A 25,465-nucleotide genomic window follows, 5' to 3' on the forward strand; every position below is an offset into this window, starting at 1 on the left:
CTGAGCGTATTGTTTATACACATAATTTAATACACCAGGATTCATGGTTTCCTATGATATACAAATGGAGTCATAAAGTATGACTGTACAGAGCAACATTTTCCATGCAAAACCTGGTACCTCAGGGTGATTTCAACTGTAATTCATATAGTCCTTCATAAACAAACAACTGAGCTAGTTGGAGTTGTGATGAATTTACACTCTTAAAATTTCAGGAGAGACTATTCTCGACCTAAAATAATGTGCCCATGTCTTGACACCAGCACACAATGCATTTTACTGCCTTCCAATAGAGGCAGTAAATAAACATTTATGCTATTAATGTATGGAGGAGGAGCAATATTCAACCAAAGTCACACATTTATCACATCGAGTTTGGCTCTGTGATACTTTCATCCAAGAAGATAAAAAGAAATTAATTCCAAATTTTGAGCAGCAATTAAAATAGAAAATGAAAGCCCGAGCACCGAGGGTGGGCAGGCATTTCTGGTGGCTTTCTGCCAAGTTATTTCCTGTGGGTCTCGATAAGGTCTAAAAGTTTTTACTGTGATGGACTAATTATACTGTATTTGCATCTTATCTCTATTAACAGTTGTGTAATGCTGTATGATACCAAGCCAAACAACTCCAACAGGGTTACGATAGCAAATCAAATATAAAAAGACACAATTACAAAGTCAGAAATAAAAGGAAACTGCGGTCTGCTAACATAGGACACCATACTAGAATTTGGTAATAAGAATTATACATATAAAAACACTTTTATAGAGTGTTAAATATATACAGATAATTTATTTTGGTATGCAAAAATACAGTGTTAAAAGCAGTATATACCTCACTATTGTATAAAAATTGTATAAATAAAACAGTATTAATTATATATCTCAACTGTGGAATGAAGAACTGGAATATCCAATTTTGGAGAATCAATGGGTCCAACAGTATTAAGAAATATGAAAGATTTATTTATTTATTATTAAACCAATTTTTATATAATTTAAATGTGAAATTAATCCATCAGAAAACATTATTTCATGTTTTTTGGACCCCTCAAAGAAAAAAGGAATGGACATTAGATTTTTTTATGTTGCCACTGTAAGAAATTTGAAGCTTTTTTAACTCATATGATCTGGTCTTGTCCAGTGATAGCCTCATTTTGATTTCAAATCAATATATATGTCAATACAATCTGGGGAAGAAATATTAATTAAGAATCTTAATGTGATGTTGAACTATATTCCTAAAATACGGAATTTATCATCTCATGAAAAACATTGGCTCTATTGAGCCTAGGCATAGCAAAGAGAATAATTTTACATTATTAGGAAAGAAACATACCCTCATTTTAAGGTATGGATCCAGGATATGAATCTGTTACCTATTTCTGAAAAATCTCTGTTCTAAAAATGAGAAGATGATGCAATATGTTTCTAAATTTAATTATAAGTTTAAGGAATGAATTAATTTTATATCATTATCCATAGGTATTGTATGTATCTTTTTCTGTTAATGGATGTGTGTTGTTTTGTCATATTGGTGTTTTTTAATCTCTATCGTATACAGTATAATTTGTAGTCTTTTTAACTTTGTCTTGTGTTTTTAACTGTTTTTATGCTTTTTATGTGTGAGCTGCCTACAGTCACTTGTACAGTGAGATGGGTGGCATACAAGTTTGATTTATAAATAAAAATAAATAAATACAGGTTTTCTTTATTATATATTTCTTTATTGTATAATCAATTCTGTTTGTTGGTGCAGTTGTTTGGTGTATGCCACTATTTAAAAAGTAAGTAGTAATAAATAAAATAAGTAGCAAGCAAAAGAGAGTGACTTGTTCTGCTTTTAAGTGCCCCTAGTTAGCTATTGTTGCAGGAAGAATACCATATGGACTCTTGGTTTAATTCAGCTTAATTGTTCTTCTACTATTATTCTAAAATTCTCAAATCATAAAATGATACTCTTCAGAGTTCATAAACAGTTCCACTTAGATTTTCTTTATTAGGGTACTAAAAATCATGACATGGATACTTCTGTAATCCATTACTGTTAACAATAGTAGAATCCTTGGACTAAATTCTTCACTAATTCACAAGAGAGACACAGAAGTGCCTGTGGACAATATTTACCTTCATGCATAGTTGGATTTTTTTTTCCTCTAGAGCTTTAAATATATTATCCACCAAATAGATAAAGCAGGTTTTGGTTTGGTTTTGCACTGGAAGATCGGGGGGAAATTGAAGGATTCCGGGGGAGGTGTATCAAACTGAAGATGGCTCTGCAAAAGCAGAGCCAGTGACCACACCGAAGACCAAGGGACCAGTGAGTAGACCAGTTCCTTGGAACCTCTCTGGATAAGAAGAGGACAGGAGATTGCCCAAATGTGCTCTAGATGGCTGCTCCTCACAAGGAGACCACAGGACAGCAGTTTTCCACAGATTTGAGCGCCAGGTGACAATAGTATCAGCCATCTTGCTCGCAACCGCAGCAGAGACTTTTAAAGGACACTAATTTTGCAAACCTCACTTTTTAATCATTTTTGGAAACTGCCTATTAACTATTCTAAAGCTATTAGAATAGCTTTAGAATAGTTCGAAGCAACCTTCGAAACAACAGTTTGAAAAGACTTCACTGGGTGAGTTTATTTTCAATTCTGAACAAAAGAAAAATTAATTACAAGCTTAAGAACTTAAAAAATTTGAAACAGACAGCAAAAGCTAAATGAGATTTTGATCTAAGTTATAAATGGATTAAAGGTCCAGATAAATTTGAAATATTGACTTTTGCTATAAGATTTTGAAATTAACTATAAAATATAAAAAACTTCTGGGAAACAGACTTATTTTGGTTATCCTGGCAATTGCAAGTCATAACAAAAGATAAGTGATGATTTTAGAAACTGCACACTAGAGGGGACTAAAGATTTTGAGCAGAAGAAAAAAAATAAGTCTGATGTCAATTAATACTGGGACTTACAGAATGATACAAAACATTGTAACATTGGAAATATTAAAGGAGATCTTTGAAGAATGGGGCCAGAGGTTAGTAACTACAATATCAACACTGTCAATAATGATGTCTGGTTCTATGGAGAGACTATGTCTAAAAGATGTTAATGAAGGAATGACAGATGTGGAACAAATTTTATCTGATAAGATAGAGAAAGTACAGAATGTGGAACTACAAATGACAGACCAAGAAAATGATTTGGAAAAGGACAGAAATTAAATCAGGTCAAATGCGATTACAACATTTGATTGAATTAAAAATTAAGACTGTTAGAAATAAAAGGAAGGAATATAAAGTTTATTTTATCAAGCTTAAAATAAGACTTTTTTTTTTTTTTTTTGGCAATGTTCTGGCAACCCTTTATCAATTTTTTGCGGACACCAGGATTGAAAAGTTTGATGTTTTATGGATTTGCTTATAGATAAAGGATGTGATACTGGATGAAGAGGTATCTGTTTAACCTTAAAGGGAGTGAAGAGTGATTCAATTTGTTTATATTTGTTGTGATGAAGGTTGGAAGTCACTTCTTTATATATATTTTTTCTTTTGCCTTATTATATTCTCTTTTATTCTTTCTTTCCATTGTCTTCTCTTTCTCTATGTTTAGTCTGTATTCGTTTTTACTCTTTTAATTAAAATTCTTAATAAATTATTGAAAAAAAGAAAAAGATGATGGGGGGAATTTGAAGAGGCAAATATGGCAAAGACTTCTTGAAAACTTCCTGAAAACTTCTTAATCCTGCCCCCAAAATCAGGCTGTCCTTTGAGTCCTAGTCCTGCCTACTTTTGGATGTGGTCCTTGACATACCATGTTATACCTAGTATAGTCTCTGAGCCGATGTAGACCCTGAGCTAGCAATATTGGGTATTTGCTGAACTGAAAGCAAGCAATCCAGGTAAGTGGCTATTGGGACTTTCTAAGAGGAGATCTGTTTAGAATTGTAAAATAGTTAAATATAAATACAGATGTTTCTTTATTAAATTTATAGGCCATCAAGAGTACAGAAGCTTCTCAGGAAGGCAGGAGCACATTCCAGGAAGGGGGGCAAGACAAGAGACAGCACAGTCTAGAGCAGGCATGTGGGGAGAGGAAGAGATTTAGGATAGCTACTCCCTAGAATCTTCAAGAGTATATCCACTAGGTTAGAGTAGTACAGATTTAGTCTGGCAAGATTCTATCTTTATGGCGTAAGCAATAAAAGAACTAAACTTGGCTGGACTGTTTACCTGTTGTTCTTGGGCTGGGCCTGACAGGTATGCAGCATGAAACAATTAAAATAATGCAAAAGATAAATCCACCCTCAAATTAAGCATGACTCTTGGGGGGTTAATGGAAATGTCCATGCAGTTTTACTTGGCAGCAGTATAGAAACGATTTGCCACTGCCTTCTGTTCAGATTTATTTTTCCCCCAATTTTCAGGTCTAGCCTACAGTCCTGGCCATCAGTCATTCAAGTAGTAACAAGGCCCAACTGCGCTGAGTTTCCCAGTCACAAAAAGATCGGCCAGGTGTTGCCACCCACTAAGAAAAAATGTTAAAAGTACAATTTATTAACAGAAAATATATAAAACTATAGATTAATGATAGATTGATAGACTGATAGATAAAATATTATACAGTATAGTCAGATGGGTGGCATACAAATTTTACTTATAAATAAATTAAATAAATAAATAACAGATGCTATATTTCCAACGCATTACAGGCTTGAAATGAAATTTTTAAAAACCTAAACTGTGAGAATATCTGGGAGAAAAAGAAAAAAATACATTGACCCCCCAAAGACAGCAGTGTGAATATCACACATGTCATTGGAGACAGTACTTTTTAAGTGAGGACTCACAACAGAGAAGGTACTCTCCATTAGAACCACCCACTCCCATATGGTGTGAACTGAATGCCTGGACAGATACATATACAAGAAATCTCTTTAATTTGAAGACTCTAAGTACTGGAATGGGTTGTGGGCAGGAGAATGGTTAAGCAGAAAAACTAATGTCTTAAATATGGCAGAAGTATCCATTTAATTACTTAACCCAACCCCCCAAAAATAAGGTGAACATTTTAATTCCACCCATTCCAATGATACTATGGCATCTTTCAGCAGTAACATTCCAAAGTGGCAGACCCCACTTTGACCCCAGAGTCACTTCCATGAGTGGGGCAGCCATATAAATACAAAAGATAAATAAATTGGAATAACAACCTTATTTGCAGTATTTGCCATAATTCAACCAAGAGTGTACCATAACATGTATAATAGTTCTCTCTGTTGACTTAAGGATGCAATTACTGTATCTGACTAAGCTGATAAAATGTTCTCCTAGCCACTAAAGATACTTTTAGAAGAGCTGTGAAGACCTGGCTTTCACCGAGGCCTTGCTTTATTGTACCTTTATTTTTTATTGATTTCACTGTAATTTCTTTGTTGATTGTTGTGAGCCATGCAGAGTCATTGAGAGTCAGGCAGCATACAAGTTTAATTTATTATGGTTGGTCGCATAGTCACCCTGATGTTTAGACTGTATTTGTCACTTTTATCTACCTATCGAGTCCTTTCCAAGGATCTGCGACAGACAGATGTTGCTGTTTGATGGTGTTAAAGGTATCATTGCAGGATGAAAGCTGTTCCAAGTAAAGCTGTCTTTTGCAATTGACTAATAGCAATTTTGTCAATGCCAATAGTGTTCAAGTGGCGCTCCAGATATTTTGGGATTGCACCTAAGGTGCCTATAACTATTGGTACTATCTTTGCTGCTATTATTATTATTATTATTATTATCATCATCATCATCATCATCAATGAAAGATCCAGGAAATTTCTAAATTGTGTACCTAAACTTTCAAGGAGAATACAGTCTCTTCCAGAAAAGGCTGGTGACCCCTTCCTTGGGCCAGCCTGTCCCCACTGTGTCAGGACTGAGCTTTATTTACATTATCTTGCTTGGGTAACAGTTCAAGAACTCTACTGCCTTACCTGGGTTAAACAGAAAGATGCCCTACATCTCTAGATAACCATTCCCACTGGTTTGAATTAGGTATTAAATTGCACAGGAGATATATTAAGAGATTTGCCTTCCAAAGGGAAGATAAAGCCTTAGATGTCTTCTTCCAGTCCCTGTGAAAAACCTCCCCAGTCCTCTTGATACCATAGCTTTAACATTAGTAGAGGCACAAAGAGGGAAGGCAACATTGTCATGCTTCAGATACACATCCAGAAAGATTATAATGCTAAAACAGGCAACTTGCACCCCTAGGACCATATATAGCCTTAACCTATATGCAAAGGCCCTCTGCAAGCCAAATTCAAATACCTGGTAAGAACTTTCTATCCGTTCCCTGGCATTCTGCTGGCTTGGATGGAGAGAACAGGATGCCAGAAAAAGAAATAGAGTGAGAAATAATTTGTATCTTAAATGTTAGAGAAGAAGGTGGTTACCCAATAGCAGAGTATCTGCTGTTGGTTAAAGATTATGTTCAGAGTAGGGAGTAAAACTGTATCTATCCCTCTTATTAATTTGGATCTTTAAGTATTAAATACATGTACCTCCAACTCTGCTAACTGAGAAGAAACTACATTTACCTTTAACTCTTTCCCCAATGTAACAAAAGCTTACAAATTTCAGCCTAGCAAGACAGCGACTCAACTAATTTATAGTGGTTACATTTTCAAAAGGGTCACTATCATTTCTTATTTATCTCACCATGCTTCTGTTTAATCCAAGATGTTAAAACATAAGGCACTGTTCTAATCTCATTAATCCTGCAGGAGTTTCCTCCATTATCACTTTAACTGAAGACAATGGCTTAATGCTGCCTTGCAGTAGCTTTTTTCCATCTACATTTCAACTTTATGTCATGGAGGAAATTGGCCAATATCTTATTAATGCCCCCAATGTCTCAAATGCCAGAGTGGCAAACAAACTACAGTAGTGCCTCTTTCCATTCAACTCACAGGAGCTAACACTACCTTTAATCCACTGAAAAGTATGAAGCCTAAGGAAAATGGGTACATATGCAGAATTTTAAGCATCAAATGCAGAAGCATTTTTAGCAAATCGAAAACTTGACTAATAAAAATACTGACCTCAAAATATGTATTTGAGTAGATCAATTTCATCTCATGTTTGAAAAGAGAAAAATATTTCCTTCCTTCCTTCCTTCCTTCCCTCCCTCCCTCCCTTCCTTTTATCCTCTACTCCTAGTTTTTAAAAGTTTGATCCAACAGTATTAACAGGATTCTCCTCTTACTACTTTTGGCACTGCTTTGCATGTCTTTTTCAACCAACTTGAAGACGTAAATAAAAATAGTTGCTTAAGAAAACAAAGCCTTCATTTATAATTTTTTCCCTTAATAATTAAAATACAATAAGTAACTCATGACATATCTAGGGATGTCAAAAGGTATCCAAATCAGAGGGTTTCAAACATTTTTTAGGCTGCAGAAGCCATCAGTTAAAAAAAAAAATCCTGGAACCTGTCATCAAGAAGCCAAGCTCTAGTGATAGAAAATTGGCTGCATTTGAGTGAACTGTTTTGGAAGGGGTTCTCATGGAACCCTAGGGTTTCCCCAAGCACTGCTTGCAAAACTTTATCTAAATCACTTTTTTATTTTCCATCAAGCATATAGATTCAGGAGGAATACAAACAGAATAGTGAGGAAAGAATGGAATATCCACCTAAACATCTGAATACTGGAGATCGATAGAATGACAAATATCAGAGCCAAAATCTATCTATCTATCTATCTATCTATCTATCTATCTATCTATCTATCTATCTATCGAGAGAGAGAGAGAGAGAATGCATGTATATATACGTATATATAATTAAATTTATATATTGTTATATATTATATAATTTAATTTATTACATAATAATAATTTAATGTATTAAAATTTTTGAGTAATTTTTAGGGCTGGGACTACATAAGCATTGCATATGAATACACACACACACATGGGAACCAGCTGGTGTGGGGATTAAGGTGCTGGACTAGGAATGGGGAGGCCCAAGTTCTAGTCCTTTCTTTGGCACAGAAGCTGGCTGGGTGACTTTGGGCCCGTCATTCTCTCTCATAATTCTAGATAGGGAAGTGGAAAAGTATCTATTCATCAACCTGCACTAGACTAGCGTGGTGGATTATGATCTATAACTTTCAATGAAAACGCTGTCATTCTGTAATGGATTGATTTGAGTTGATAATAGTTATAAATTCACACACACACAAACACTGCATTTTCAACCTCTAAGTGCAGCCACAGACATGGCAGTGATGAGGTGACATCCTCAGAAGTTTTTCCCTTCCCTTCCTCCCCACCCCCCCACCCCCATTCTGGGGTGGAAAGCATTTTTCAAAGGAGAATATGTAAACTAAGCCCTTCAGATGTTTGCCTCAAGTATTTTCTTTTCTTTTTTTTTAAGCCCAAAAATCATACCACCAAATCTTTTTGCTTTGTTCTGAAATATATAGCAACACATTTAAGAAATCTACAAAATGGGGCAAGGAGGCCAAATGCAGGGCATGGACTGCAGGTTCCCACCTTGAATAATCAGTGAACAAAATTCTTTCCTAATAATTTAAAGTCAATCAAATCATATATATATTTATTTGAATTTATTAGCCACCCAACTCTGTTGGACTCTGGGTGGAATCAATGGACTCTGGTTATATATAGTTTCTTATTTCAACTTCAATGTTATACTAGGGTCAGAAACATTTTTTTAGAAAGTGAGCAATTTTGTGTCATGTTACTGGTGCAAAAACATTTAAATTAAAAATGCAAAAATGTGAAATCTCATGTACAAACAAAGGGTCTTTCAAGTTTTAGATAATTTGCGAGATTTCAACCTTTTTTTTTTTTTATTTTATTGGGATCAATTGGCACCCTATAGAATCACCTTTGGCCACTGTGTTATAATGGTTAGTGGTTGCACCTGTATGAGTGACGTAGGAATAGGTATATTATAGTGATTGGCCTGTACAGTGATTATAGGAGTAGGTACAATAGCTCAATAACAACACATATTTTCACAAATTCACTAAATCGGCAGGTTCGTTCATCAGGTAAGCCACAGCTTCTTTTAACCATGATTTGCTGAATTAACCATTATGGTCTGGCTTGTTACTGTAAGGCAAGTTTCATTTTCTAAAAAGTCTCTGTAATGATACATTATACTAAGCTGCCATTTAATTTAGATTTTAGTTCTAATTTTTAAAGGCAACTAGGACTCAAAAATTTAGCTGATTACTTGATTTGAATTTCAAGAAGGCACCATTTGTCTCAGCAACTCACCACCCAAGCTATCTTAAACTGTTGAAATTTAGAAGACACTTATGAAAAAGTAAACTTTACAAGTCACACTCTTTAAAAAATCTCATACTCCAAAATACAATTATTGCCTTCTAAAGAAGATTTCCAATCAACAAGAAGCACACATTCTTTCGCCTCCTTATTTATTGATCTGTTTATTGATATCTTAGCATTAGACATGATAACTTGCTATTCTGAAAAATCCTTGGATTATTTAATCAGCAGAAAAACTTTAGAAACAACTGTCTTGTGTTTTGTAAACCCACAGCAAAATCATAACAGAAATTTAAACTGCAATATATTGCTGCAAGTATAATTATTAAGGGAAAACACAGCTGACATTTTCTGATTTATGCACACAATCAGAGATGGAGTCCAAGGACTGTGACATAATTATCTTCATGCTAACCATTTTTGTAAATCTCTCGACAGAATTTTAGCTAATTTTAAAATGCCTTCTGAAGATTAGCTCTTAAAATTGTTGGGGAAAATAACACAACTTATTAGCAAGGGTATAATTGTAAACCTTCCAAATACTCGTTGTGAATATCATTTAGACAGTAACTCCTGCTTCAGCAGCTGGTAGAAAAAACACCAGTTTATGGAATCTTGAAACAACAGAGTAGAATCTAATTAAATAGGATTACATGCCAAAGAAAATTTATTTTTAAAAAAAAGCCAACAACCAGACTAATAGGCTATTGTTATGAATCTGAAAGCTCCTTCCAGCTTTTCTCCTTCATACATATCTATGTAACCATAACAAGGAAGTGTTAATTCCATGTAAAATCTGAACTTTCGCTGACTTCCTGTTCTATTCAGCATCCAAAAGGATTTCCTATAATGAAATTAAGATACAAACACTGCAGAGTAATAAAAAGACTTGGAATCAAACATCATTGCTGCTGCTACAGCTTTGATCCTATTGGTATAGCTTAGCTGAGGTCCACTTCCAAGAATGTTTTTCCCACATTGCTAGACAGGGCAGCGATTTTAAGGCCAAAAGGAAGGGAAACAGCTTTCAATCATACCGATATACAATGGTGGGCCTTTGCAGCATCTGTGCTACATGCAGTTCCCCAAAAGATGTCTCCAGTAAACCACATGACACCAAAAATGACAATGAGTGTGTGGTTATGTCATCATGCAAATGTCACCCATATTCACTTACATCCCAATGTATTTCACTATGCATATTTTGTCATCTCTCCCCATCCCTTTATCCCACAGCGGATGTCCACACTTACTAGTTCCCTTTTGCAGCTCTTAATTAAACACATGCTAAATTTTGCTGGCCCAAACTCTAAAAACTAGCAATGCAAGTTTCTGCTATTTTGATACAGGATACCTGAAAATTGTAATGCACATTTTAAAGAAAATTTGACACAATTAAAAAAAAAAGGAAAGAAAGACACTTTTCCCTAAAGTGGGAGTAGGAATGGCCCTGCTTATTTTGTATTGCCACCTGGACCATCATGTCCCTCAAAACCAACCCAATTAGAATTCAGAGTATGTCTTGTCTGACTAGCACAGGTTGCTTATCAGTGAAACCTAGTTGCCTTCAGAGAAGTTTTAAATTTCAAAGAAAATATTATCATGTGGTTCAGCATCATTACATGAGTTACATAGAAACAGATTATTTCAACTTACATTCTCAAAGGAGCTGAGTTTTAGAGAGCTGTATGTGAGAACTGCAAGAAAGACAATTTTATTGTGTTAGATACACATGTTCATCCCAGGGTAGCAGCTAATTAACCATCCTTTTTCTTCCCCAGACATGAATACAGATAGGGAGCTCTGGGGACGGTGGTGAAAAAGTAAAGATGACATCTATAACCATGTGATCAAAGCACCATCCCTTCTGTACTTGATTTGATGCATGTAAAAAAGGGGCGAGGCCTTGACTTGCATGGCCAATATCTTACTTTTTTGCTTCTCTCAGGGACAGTCCTGAATATACACAAACTAAGAATTAACATTTTTCAGTCCCAATGTAGTGTTGATCCATTTCAACATCCCCTCTAGAAGTCAAATAGAGGCCACAACAACCACCAAAAAATTAGCCACTCCAGCACCCTTCAAATGAGGCTAAATACCCAGTGACTTCAAGGTCATGTCCATGTAGTTTACTTGGAAATAACACAGCAGAAATGTACCACTGCCTTATACCAGAATTTTTTATTTTCCAGCTTCCCAACCTATCATACAACCTTGGTATTTCCTGGTGGCCTCCCTTCCAAGAACCGACCAGATCCAACTCTGTGTAGCTTTTTGAGATCAATGAAGATTAGTTTGGTGCTGTCATGTAGCTGGGGTCCCCTAGCATCTAAGGATTCAATAATACTATTTCCCTGTTGCTTGGGAAAATAACAGGTTATCAAACAATTGGAAAGTCCAAAATAATGCTTTGTTGATCATGAACTATTTTATTTATTTATTCATTCATCCATCACATTTATATGGCTGCCCATCTCACGAAAAAATGACTATCTGGGTCTACATAAGGATTGTATACAGTAACTCCTCATTTTATTCTCAGAGCAGTCCAACTTGCAGACTTCCTTCAACTAAACTAGAAGAAAGTCTGCTGTAAGCCTGTATTTTTTTATCCTTGTGCAATAGGTGTCAACTCACCAATCACAGCATGGAGCTAGTGTAAATAACCAAGACTAAGACAATGTAATTTTGCACATCACAGTTCAAATAAACAAACTTTTAATATGATGGAATGATGCTAGAGATTTTTGCAGAATAACACTTACCAAACTCCAAATCACTAGATTTAATAAATAGTTATGCTGCACTAGGCAAACTTGTTCTTTATTTTTATGTTCTCTTCCTACTTCATCTCACTGTTCCTTTCACATGTGTCTGTTCCTCAGAATCTAAGCTATTTTAGTCCATACAAAGGAAAATAAATCATTTCTGGTGACAGGACAGCAATTGTAAAGAGTGAAGACAGAGCGATATGGGTCCTCCCACCTCTCTCTCCTAAAAGTACATGAATTCGTCCTAGCTTGAGACAGGATACATTAAGCTCTAGGCATTCTATGCTATTCATAATATATGAGTATGTTTTTATAACAATCTTTGCATTGCATTACATATTCATTTTTTAAGAACAGATTGCTGCTGGAGGTTTTGGAAAAATCAGATGAATCTATCAGTATGAATTTTTTTAAAGACTAATCCCTGCAAAACTGTTATTTTTTAGTAGAATATTTAACATATTTTAACTACTATATTGGTAGTACAGGTAGTCCTCGTTTAGCGACTGCCTCAGACAGCGACCGTTTGCACTTACATAATTTTTATTAAATAAATTTTTTACAAAGTTAAAAGATAAACACGAAAAAATATAGAAGGAAGTAGGAAAGGAAAAAAGATTTAAAAACTGTTCAAAACAATAGAGAGAAAAGAAAGAGAAAAAAAAACTTAAAGCGACTTCCAATTTTCTTTACAGCAGTTATAGACATACTTGACACCATCCCCCCCTTCAAAATTACATAATGTAGTCCCTTCTTCCCACATATAGCTCTTTTTAATCAGTAAATCCAGAAATCACCAGTTCATTTTTATCCATTTTTAGCAAAAAGTCCATAAACAGTTTCCAGTCTTTCATAAAAGCAGCTGTTATTCCTTCCCTAATCATACAAATCAATTTAGCAATTTCTGCAAGTTCTACCAACTTCATGGTCTACTCCTCCATTGTGGGTATTTCTGTATTTTTCAATCATTGTGCATATAATAACCTTGGTACAGTTACCATATATAAAACCACTTGTCTATGAGTCTTTTATAATTTACTATCCCTAAGTCCTAATAAAAAAAAAATTCTGTTTTTATCTGAATATTAATTTTTTTAATTCTCTGCATCATCATGTGTTATTTGAATCCTTTATATATATACATACATACATACATACATACATACATACAGCTTTTCCACAAGTCCACCATGCATGGTAAAATGTCCCTTCATGTTTTTCACATTTCCAACAACAATTAGAAGTACCTTTACAGGTAGTCCTTGACTTGCAACCACAATGGGGACCGAAATTTGCTAAGCAGTGGTCATAAAGCACAATGTCATGTGACCACATCACTTAGCGACGGCAATCCCAGGCAGTCCCAATTGCTGTCGTAACTCTAAGACATGCAGGTCATTAAGTGGGAAGAGGCAGGACTCCCAAGTAAGGAGCACTGGGATCCCAGGGGCATGGGAGGGCCAGTGCAGGCCACACATGAGTTAGGGAGCAGGGTGCCGGGGTGCAGCACAAGCTCAGGAAGGCCAGGAAAAGAATACCCTGCACTTCAGGGGCTTCTTGGAGCACCACAGCTCTGGGGTTGCAAGCTTTTTGCAACCCCAGAGCCATGATGCACCAGAAAGCCCCTTTGGACTGTGCTGCTGGACCAGGCAGATGCTGGGCTTTGCACAGTACAAAGGGGCTTCCTGGAGCATCATGGCTCTGGGGCTGCAAAAAGCAAAAACACTCAGAGCGGTGGCGCACCAGAAAACCCCTTTGCACTGTGCAAAGCCCAGCAACAAGCATAAAGCCCTAGAACCACAGTGTGCCAGGAAGCCTCTTTGTGCCATGTGATCCCCAGCCCTAGCTCAGCAGTGCACACAAAGCTGCCATGCCCTGGGAAGCCTCAGCCACTCCATCCTACTCTCAGACACAGTCCCCCTCACCACCCTGCACTCTGAGGCTGCTGATGCCCTCCACTCCACCGCCCCAGCTAACCTTTGCTATCTTCTTGCTCCCACTGCTGACAAGGCATGCCCTCCCTGGCCCTTCACGTGGCAGCTGCTGCCCCATGAAGCCATCTTACCCAGGTCTCACGAGGAAACCACTGTGTAGGACCTTGGGAAGAAAGCCTTGTGAGGCCAGCAGTTACCTTGTGAAGGGGCAGGTCAGGCATGCTTGGTCAGCAGTGGAAGCTAGAAGATGATGAAAGTCAGCTAGGGTGGCAGGGGCTGAGGAGTTCAGGGAGCCAAAAGGGCACTGATGGGGGGATATAGGTGGGTGTGGGAGTAAAAACCTCTATGGTCATAAGTGTAGGTGGACTGCCAAGTGCCCAAATTTTGATCACATGACCACCGGGGCACTGCAACAGCCATAACCAGGGACCAGTCGTAAGTTCCTTTGTGCAGTGCTGTCGTAACTTTGAACAGTCACTGAACAAATGGTCGTAAGTCAAGGACTACCTATATACATCTTAGATAATTTCTCTGGTGACATATACCAATGGTACATCATTCTATAAAAATTCTCTCTTAAGTTATAAGACAATGTGAATTTCAGTCCTTTTAACCACATTCTTTCCCATTGTTCCATCTATATATATAATCCATCTATTATAAGCAAAATTATTAGCCCATTTTATCATGTACTTTTTAACTTCTTCCATTTCAAATCTCAACAGAAGTTTCTACATTTTAACAATTACATGGTGATCATTTACACATAATTCCCTTTCACATTCTGTTACATTTTGTTCTCTACCTGGTAGCTTTTTATCCATGTTAAATCTCTCTCTTCCATTGCAAAGTAAATCCCTCTGCAGTTGTTCCCTTGATTACATCATAAGTTCTCCATTTTCCTGTACTAGCAAATCTTGATGTATTAACCATTTTTCTTTGCCCGCTGTTTCTTTTCTGTAAAACACTTCTTGTGCTGAGGCTGATAAAGGTATTTTCAGGCACAGCCTGGGTTTATATCTGTTCCATATTTTTAATATGGCATTCCTAACATAATGATTTTTAAAATCTACATTAACTTTAACTTTATCATATCATAAAAAACCATGCCACCCAAACCTCAGGTTGTACTCTTCTAATTCTAACATTCTCTTATTTCTTAGCAACAGCCATTCTTTCACCCAAGTCAGTGACTGTTCGCAGTTCTCCACAGCGCGGTGCATCCCTAAAACATGCTAACTGCAATTAACAAGCTCAACTTTGTGATCTTAATTAGTTGATTAGAACTTCCAGCCCTCAACTGCTGCTTGACACTGACAAGACCCTATTCAATTCCACACTGAAGGCTTTTTTTGCCTCCTAAGCAGCTGGTGACTCCCAGGCACAAGCACAGTAGGCAAACATCCAGCACTAGCACATTCTTTTTAGTGTGTATTCCCCATTTTGTGCCTGCTCACTCTCTTGTAATCCCTTCCTCTCCAATGAATGCAAATACAAACATCAATTATCTTCTCGCAAATTATCCCAGCGCTGGGTGAGTGTTCCAAAGGGTGAGGGAGTGAGGAAAAAGGGCGATAAGGCTTTTCTTTTTACTCAGCTTCCTCGTGAGTCAAGTTCTGGAAACCTTCCCCGCTGTTTGGACTCACCTGGCTGTTTGGTTGTTTGACACTGTAAAGCAAACAAAAGCTAAAGTAAAATTGTAAGCACAGTCACAGTCACATGATTTTTCACTTAGCAACTACTTCCCTTAACAGTCCCAACTGCAGTCACTAAACAAGGACTACCTGTATACCAAATTGTCATGCATACATTTTTAGGATTGCTTTCTGAGATGCTTAAAAGCATGTGATGACAAAAAAAAATTAATTATATAATTGTTCCTCACAGCAGCACTTAAATGTCGCTATCCAATGCAGGAACTGGCAAAAAACCCCTATCCTGCCTCTGTAGAGAGTCACAGAGATTACCTTGGAGAAACTATGCAGAAATGGTTTTAAAAACAAAAGCATGATTAAGCCTGGGAAACAAAGAAAGCATGAGAAAAAAGCTTAGAGTGGCTCCACCCTAATCCACTAGGGTTAAAGAGGGAGGGGAGAGAAAACATAGTCAGGCTTTCAAGATTCTGTTACTATAACCTGTATCAATAAAGTAGAGTTCCAGTCAAACTAGTGGAGTCTTTTCCTGACCTGACCTACTTCAAAGGGCTGACAGCCTCAACAATAAAATAGAATACAAAGCATGGAAAGGAAGAGGTGGGTGGGCAATACCTCCTTTGTTGGCAATAATTGGCAATAGAAGACTTGTGAGTCTCCAACCGCACAGAGTGGTCACTCCCTGGAAACAGGGAACTGGCACCCAAAGAGCCATTCTCCTTCTTGTCCCCACTTCTCCTACTATCCATGGCAAGATTCCCTGGCTTTGTTCCTCCTTACATCCAGTATCAGCAGCCAATAGAAAGCGCCAGCACCAATCCTCTCCTTAAAGTGTAGTGGGGTAGGCTTGGGGGATAGGGTGGGTGCCTGCCCTGGAGACTTTAGCTACTTTGAAGTGGCCCCACATGACAGATTCTTGATGTAGAGCTGTTCCACCCAAGGGCTAGGGTTAAGAGGAAGTTAAACCTATCTATCCATCTTCAGTGAAACTGATAAACCTCTGTCCCAAAATAGCCCAGCTGGTGGAGCATAGGAAGGGCTTCAGATAAAGTCTTCCAGACCACCAACCTATCAGTTGAGCTATTTTGGGGCAGAGGTTTGCCAGTCCTGCATTCCTGTTTTCAACAAATTGTTGTGAGGTGGGGTGTGTCTTCACATGATGGTAAGCAGGATGTGGATAAGCCCATAGCCTCTACCTTCTTGTACAGGTAGTTCTCACTTAATGTCCATTCATTCAGCAACCATTTGAAGTTATGCCGGCCCTGAAAAAGTGGACTTGCAACTGGCCCTTGAATTTACAACCGTTGCAGCACCCTTATAGTTGCATGATAAAAATTCAAGCCAATCCGTATTTATGACCCCACCACCACCACCACCTCCAGTTGACCTTCGTCATCTTTGCCTGCCTCCCTTCCACTGGGCAACCAGTACATTGGGCAGTCATGCATGGGGAGGTGCCACGGCTCTGGGGCTTCTTGCCATACTGCAGTTCCTGCTGTGCCATGGCTTTGAGGCTGCTTGCACCTTCCCCTACCCAGCAGCAGCCACTCCCAACCCTGCCATGACAGCCACCCATGCACCCTCCCACACCTGGCAGCAATCACTTACCTGCCTGCCAGCCTAACTGTGAGCCACCTGGGACTTGCAACTTCCTGCCAACTTCCCCACTGACTTTGGTTGTTGGAAGCCAGCAGGAAGTTGCAAGGAGGTGCTCGCTTAACAACCTACAATCCTCACTTAATGATGGCAACGGGGACTGTAGGGATTGTGATCACTAAGCAATGTGGTATGTGACATCGTGCTTTACAATAGCATCACTTAGTGACAGAAATTCCAGTTCCAATTACTGTTGTTAACCAAGAGCTACCTGTATGTTTATCATTTCAACATATATGCTGCTTATATATGGTGCCATTTTTAGGATTTATTTTTTTATTCACTACATAATTTCAGCCAATAAAGGACGATACGTATGTAGAGATTTCATCATGCAAGGTAGACAAACAAATCTGGTAGACAAAGCCATCAAATTGACCTTACTCTGAGGATGACTTGGAACACAGATGTTCCATTTAGTCTACTAATAGGCAAGGGATTAAGAAGAAATTAATATACCAGTTCAAACCATCTAAAATACACATAACAACAATGAATAAATTTAATGATTTCATGAACTTAATTCATTTGCATCATTAGACACTGGCAGAAGAAAGATGGATACATAGATTGCTGCTATATAAACCACACAATCAGCTTTAGCCTCAAACCAAAATTTTCAACACAATGCTAATAACCCCATAACAATTAGATTCTTGGAGGAACTGGGAAGAAAATTTTGGTAAGAACTCAAACTAGAGACAATCTAACTGAAATGAAAATTAATATTCAGTTCAGCTAGTATTCAATTAATATTTGTGGAATCTCAATAATATTCACACATATTTAATATCTGCATACTTACACATATATTCTTGCCACATACCTCTAACCAAGGTGGTTTAGATAAAACCATAGTCTCACTTATTTTTGAAATCCACCATTTTCCCCTCAACTCTGATAACCTCAACTGTTAAAGTTCTCTGGGATCAAATGCCAGATCTGATCTCTCCAGGAACAGGAACAGAAAACATATAGAAAAGGAAAATGAGTTGAACAGAGCTGGTTGACAGAAAACTCACAATCAAATTAGCTCATTTCTTCATGGCAATAAAGAATATTGCCCTTTAGAAATATTTTGCTTTGGGAGCTTCATTGCATATTTAATGATGCCATGCTACAGTGACAATGCAGCGTTGTCTTCTGACAGAGCCTAGACTAACATTAGAAACATATCTCTCTAGATATATATTTTTGATTCTTCACTCCTACCTCCACCAAAAAGATACAACCTCAGAATCTTCTCATTGGTGAGACCAGTTTTGCCTTAGTTACTCCTCTCTCCCTTTTACTCAAACCATGTTGTTTTCCTTCTAGATTTTGTTCTCACTTCATTCCAAACTCCACATCCTTCTTTCAGCATCTGTGCTTTGGGTATGAGGACCAGAGGAATTCTCCTATAACCTTCAGCCCTCAGTTTGTTATTGTGAAAGTTTATCATTTTGGCCAACTTTCTCTTTTCTCTCAGAAACTGGACTACAATCAGTTTAGTTCCCTGAGCAATCAAACATTCCTTCCTACCTTATCAACTCAGTTCAGCATGCCAGAAATACAATGCTAAGTAGATTGCCACAGGCCATCACTATATCAGAGTTATACGATTTATTTCGAGATTATATTTATGGCACTTCAATGTTAGTGATACATATGTATTTTAATTACTGTGTTTGCCCAATGGCTAAAAGTCTGATTGTGGAAAATCTGTAATTCAATTCTTGCCTCAGCCAAAAATTTATTAGCAGGTCCTAGATAAGTCATGTTCTGTATACCTCAACCACCTTTTGTGTAACATTAGCCTGCAAGCAGTACTAAAATAATATATGTTGAAATAGTATGAATGCATGAAACACTATTAATTTTTAAGTAGGCTTTCTTGAGTTTAGTGTAAAAAGAAAGGACATTTCCATAAGATCCATAAGCAGAATTCTGATTCCATACAAATTTCCTATTATTTCTGCCGTGGTTATTCAGCTGCAGAAGACATTTCCAAAAGCTGTTCCACAAAGGAAAACATTTATGTTTAGATCAGTCCAGCAGCTTTCTGTTGCAGAATTTTGTCCTTTTGTTGATGGGTACATTTCAAATTAGATATTCTCCACTTGCACTAATGCTAAATACAAAGAATCTTGCTTCTGTTCAAATTTTGTTGACAGCAGAGAGAAAAGAGGGAACAGGATGTGTTGCAGCTGGGACCACTGCAACACATAATATTGATATAGTAAAGATGAGACAGACAAGTCTGAAAGGAGCCCTGGGACCAAGCTCAAAAAGAAACAAATAAGAGTGTGTGAAAGCCAGGAGTTTGACTTGAGGAAACAAAAGAGTAAAACAACACCAAAGAGTCAAGCTAGCCCATACAATGGGATTAATACAGACAGAAAGGTAGAATGCTGGAAATTCTGTCAAATGGTCCATTTTTAGCATGTCTGGACATATCATGGGGACCTCTGAGCACACAGAATCCTATTTCCTGTACTATTCTTAATTCTGTAGCATCATTCGGAAGAATTATTTATTTTCTGTCACCTTAGAGCATTAGTGTGTTATTTATTTACTTACTTTTTACAACATTCTTATGTGCAGATATTCTTTTGCTACTCTGCTGTGGATATTCTGGACTGGATGTGAAGACCCTTTGTGTCCAGCACTAGCAAGAGCCCAGATCAAAAGCCGTGATCCAGCAGCAATATCATTATTTTATTCTGTATCTCCTTGCCACACACAACTAATCCCACAGCAGACAATACATACACTCTACTTTCCAAAATATGAAGTATTATCTTTCTACAGCCCCAAACTCTTCCAGATAGGAATCACGACCAGATGAGCTAATTCTACTTTATTGAAAAGCTACATTGACAGAATCTTGCAAGTCTGAAAATACATTTCTCCCCTGCCCCCCCCCCTCCTTTACAGCCTGAGAAACTAGGGAGGGACTCTTCTGAGCCTCCTGCCCTGCCCACTATCCAGCTGCGGACTATGCTGTGTCTTATCTGATTGTTCCCTTGGCAGCTTCTCTTTGCCCATTCTCCCAAGGTCCCATTTACACGAGAGAGATGTCCTTTAGAGAATTCTTGTATACAGTGCAGGAACTTGTACTTCAAGGCAGGAACTAACTAGAGCTCTTTGCCCCCAAGCCAAACCTCTCAGACAAGGCCTTCCATTCCAACCTTCACCATCAGTTAAAACTATATTTCAGGAGGGACACTAGTTCTAGTGGCTAAGGCGGGCACATCCAAGCCACTTTCAGTGAGGAAGGGCAGCAGCAATGGCTCAGAAAACTTGGGGGTGAAGAAGTGATAGCAGTTTGTGTCCCTACTAAAAGTGTCTTGAAGATATATACTAGGAAATATAGAAAACTACCTTTAATTGAAATCATTTAACTGTCATTAACTACCTGTCCCAGGAAGAACTCTTTCACTTGAAAGAACAACTACAGCCAGACACCCCTGAATCTTGGGAGGGCGAAGATTTCAGGAAGGGATCAGACAGTCTTGTTTAACAGACTGGTGGAAGATGCCCTGCTACAGATACTAACTGTCAGAACAAAATACACTGTTTTGTTCAATTCTTAGAACAATATTTAGCTTTTTCAAGTGGCATCACTTCAAGTGTTCTGACGGTTCCAAATTCTGAGACTGACCTGCTCCTTTGTGGCTTCTCACTGAGCTTTTTCAAACTTTTTCCAGCATTTGTGTCCTGCTGCTATCGGTTTAGACTGTGTACAATCATATGGAAGTGGAGTGTCAAGAGGAAAGCATTACTTAAGCATTTAAAGCACATGGCCAGATATAAGAACACTGCATGAGGATGCCTGCCTGCCATTCTCACTAATAAATTATTGCTTCTTTTTTATATACAAAGTTCTTGCAATGGGAAAGTTGCATGCCTACAAAAGAAACCAAGCAAATGAAGTTCAAAGAAAACACGAAGATGTGCATGTCCTGTTGATCGTTTAAATAAAAGTTAAAGGTGTTTTCAGAATGTAATTAAAAATACAAAGATTCTATACAGGTATGAGCTGGGGTGTGCATGCTCTATGCGTGCTCTTGTGTCCTACTGCTGATGAGTTTTCGGGATACTTTTAAAAATGCAAAGACTTCTGTTTTGGGTTGGGCTGATTTGTTAACCTTTTTGCTTTGTTGATACTGAGCTTCCAAAATGTATTTAAAATTGCCAAGACTCTGTTGATGTGGTGGAACATTTGCTCAATCTTTTATCTGTGGATGTTGATGAGTGTTAACTCTAAAAAGACATTCTGCTGAGGTGGCTGTGTGTATGCATGACTGCTCTGCCATGTTGAGCTTTCAGAATGATTTTGTTTGCTGCTTGTTAAGCCTGGGGCAGTAACCACCCCTTTTGTTTTGTTTTGCTTGCTGATACTATTAATACTGTTCCATTAATTCATGAAAGAGTTAATAAGGTGCTGCCTTTAACTGCAATTAAAAAAACATCAAAGCCACTGCTTGAACCTGAGGTGATAGTCTTTGCAAAGTATTTGCCATCAACCTACAGAGAAATTAGCCAAAGGATTTTTATTTTATTTTATTTTATTTTATTTTCTGGAAAATAATTTTTAAAAGAAACATACAAGAAGCAAAAGAACATAGTTCAGTACAATTTCTATTTGCCTTTTTTGCTTATCTCCTGGCAGGCAATTGATATTTGAAAAGAATATTGATGACATTAGCTCTTTTGTCCTGTTAATGTAATATGTAAGTGCCTCAGGTTTTTCTTTTAAAGAATTGAAACAAAAACATCTTTTGAGAGGGGATGGGAAGTTATCATAACAGATTCTAATTGATTTTTTTGCTGGGGATTTTCTAATTTTTTAAAAAATTAAAAATAATTCCTTTGTCCAATTTTTCTTCAAGATGGGTTGCCAATTGAAGTAAACAGGGACTATTATCCCATCTTGTCAGGCCCAGCCCAAGAACAACAGGGAAACAGTCCAATTCAGTTCCTTTATTACTTATATCAGGGGTCCCCAACCCCCGGGCTGCGGACCAGTACCGGTCCGTGGCCTGTTAGGAACCGGGCCGCACAGCAGGAGGTGAGCAGCGGGCAAGCTAAGCTTCATCTGTATTTACAGTCACTCCCCATCATTTGCATTACCACCTGAGCTCTGCCTCCTATCAGATCAGTGGCAGCATTAGTTTCTCATAGGAGCGCAAACCCTACTGTGAATTGCACGAGGGATCTAGGTTGCGCGCTTAGAATCCAACATTTATTTTACTCTGCGCATAGCCCACCCATTATTTTATTTACCACTGCCATCCGGGCCTCTTTCCCGCATTGCACACTAGTCTCAGTCACAGTTTTGGTAAGCCCACAAGCTTTTTTTTTTTAGCCGTTCAATCATGTCCGATTCTTTGGGGACTGCCTGGACAAGTCCCTGCAGTTTTTCTGGCAAGATTTTTTTCAGAAGTGGTTTGCCATTGCCTCCTTCCACCAGCTGGGCTCAGCCCTAGGAAGGAGGCAATGGCAAACCACTTCTGAAAAAAACCTTGCCAGGAAAACTGCAGGGACTTGTCCAGGCAGTCTCCAAAGAATCGGACATGATTGAATAGATAAAAAAAAGCTTGTTGGATCTTCCGTTGCATCACGTCTTTCCGATGTTCATGTCTAGGCGGGACAAACAACCGATTCCTATCCCCATGCAAAGCGCCGCCAGTGTTTCCTCCCACCGAAATAATAGAAATAATAATAGAAACAATAATAATAATAGAAATAATAATAGAAATAAAATGCACAATAAATGTAATGCGCTTGAATCATCCTGAAACCATCCCACCCGGTCCGTGGAAAAATTGTCTTCCACGAAACCGGTCCCTGGTGCCAAAAAGGTTGGGGACCGCTGGCTTATACCATATAGACAAAATCTTGCCAAACTAAATCTGTACTACTGCAAGTAGTAAATATACCCTGGGAGATTCTATCCTAAACCTCTTATACTTCTCACTCTCCTGTTCTGGACTGTGTTGTCTCTTGTCTCTCTGCCCTTCTTGGCATGTGACCCCTCCTTCCTGAGAACCTTGCTCTGTTTTGCAATCCACCACATCTATTCCTATGGCTTTAGTGACAAAATATGGGAGTAAACAGTTTGTTTCAAGTCTCCACTGTTTTCTATGGCTGGAACACTTAAAACATTTAAAATATTGTTCCATCAAAACATGGAACACTTAAGCCATTTCAAGTTTGCTCTTGCCAGAATGCACACTTTTATCTGTTTTGTTCCAAGCTTGAAATAGAACAATTTTTTTATTTTGTGTACACCCGTACTGGGAAATTCAACCTAGTGCTCCTCCACACATATATTTTGTATTTTGTATTATTCACCAGTCCCTGCTAGCTTTGCTAAAGAATTCAATTTGCTCTGAAAAAGTTGGTAAAGTTAAAGCTTTGGTGGCTAGTGGGAATGAAGAGAAGTTTGGGTAACTACAGTGGGATCAGAATCTAATTAACTATGTGCTTCTGTCTCTGTTTAAATGAAAAGGAATTGTTGCTTTGGAACTGTACATTTGTAAAAACATTCAGGGAATAATGGTATGTATAAACTAGCTAGTTCAAAGTTTGATAAGAAAGATGGCCCATTCTTAAACTTCTGCATAATTCCACTCAGCATATTTTCATAGCATGACTTTGTAATATTCAAGTCTGCTTTAGATTAATGAAGCAGCAAGAACTTCATGGAGGCTTCCTTTCATCAAGATTGTTCTTCATCCTGTTTCCTAACACTGCCTCTAGGTTTCCTGGACCAGCATTTTCCATTCTGTTGAACTACCAAACATTCCCCAATTTATCCAGAGAAATCCATGTTGCTCTCATGTAGACCCATAGGGAGAAAGAGGAAAGTCTGTTTCCATAGATGGTATTCTCAAACTATGGACCTTTTTTTTTAATCTCAGTGGGGTTTGATTCCTCTGTTACACTTTCTCTGAATCAGTGATTGTGATCAAGCCAGGAATCAGACTGACATAAATTGTTTCTGTGACAGTTTCTGGGTCTGGTTGCCTCAGAAACAAATATCCATGCTTAGTTATATCCCACCTTGATTAATACAGTGCATTCTATTCTTGAAAAGTATCTGGAAGCTTCAATAAGTGAAAAATACGGTTGCCAGGCTGGTAACTGATATGTAGGACAACATGATGCTTTTGCTGAAATTCCTACCAGTTGTTTAGCAGGCACAATTTAAGGTGTATTTCTTAAAACCTTTAAAGGCCTTATCATTTTGGGTCTTAATTATCTGAGGAGTCATTTATTTTGGTAAGCATTTGTCTAGATATAAGCTTTTATAAGATGCCCCCACTTAATGAGATACTTTGCTACTAAGCTCTGAATCAATCTTCCTCACAAGATTCATTCAGAATCTTCATTCATTCACTCACTCTTTTAGAAAGCTTTTAGGAAAGGAATCAAGACTTTCCTCTTTAATCAGGTATATTGTATTTAGTTTGAATTAGTAGTAAGGATATCTAGCTTTGTTCTGTGTTGGGGTTTTTTACAATCAGATTTTGACTGTTTACGTTCTTTTTTCAGTAGTTTTGAGTGACAATAAACTACAGATCAATCAATTAATCAGTCATCACCATCATCAAGGACACCACAGAAACATCTAAAAAGAATTCACTTCAAGCACAGCTATGTAGTCATCTACTATGATTTTCCATCAACTAGTTTCTTACTCTGGACTCTCTTTCTCTGCTCCTTTATTAACTTTGTTCATTATTTTCCTCAAGTAAATTTAAGTTCTGTTTTACTGTTTTCTAATTTAAATTCTATATGTACAATCAAATTTTACCAGTTCAAAGTCCATAAGAAAAGTTATACAATTTTGAACTTTTTTTAAAAAACTGGAATATAGAGTAGAACTAGGACTCACTCATATTGGGCAGAAAATATTGTACCTTCTTTCCTTTATTCTCAGATAAGCCAGTTATAATTGCTTCAGTGCTGTTTCTTTTCCTTTCCTATACTCCACAACCCAAAATTTTCACCAGCATTATATGCCAATATAGTTCCCTCAAAGCCTTAAATTTCCATTTTCATAGTACCTCTCTAATCTCCTTTATTGGCAAATGCCAATATCCTTCACACCCACCTTTCTCTACTAGCCTCCTAAGTCAATGAG

The 25,465-nt window shown here is 37.7% G+C and overlaps 1 protein-coding gene across 2 annotated transcripts in view; it reads right to left on the reverse strand.

The window, feature by feature from the left end:
• The window catches only part of DPYD (dihydropyrimidine dehydrogenase), a 578,647-nt gene that overhangs the window by 516,756 nt on the left and 36,426 nt on the right, over positions 1-25,465 (reverse strand). The gene's annotated exons all lie outside the window — the stretch shown is intronic.

Source organism: Python bivittatus, unplaced genomic scaffold (genome assembly GCF_059951505.1).
Source record: "Python bivittatus isolate LINGU-HERP-01145 unplaced genomic scaffold, Pbiv_v1 ctg000700_np1212, whole genome shotgun sequence".
NCBI lineage: Eukaryota > Metazoa > Chordata > Lepidosauria > Squamata > Pythonidae > Python > Python bivittatus.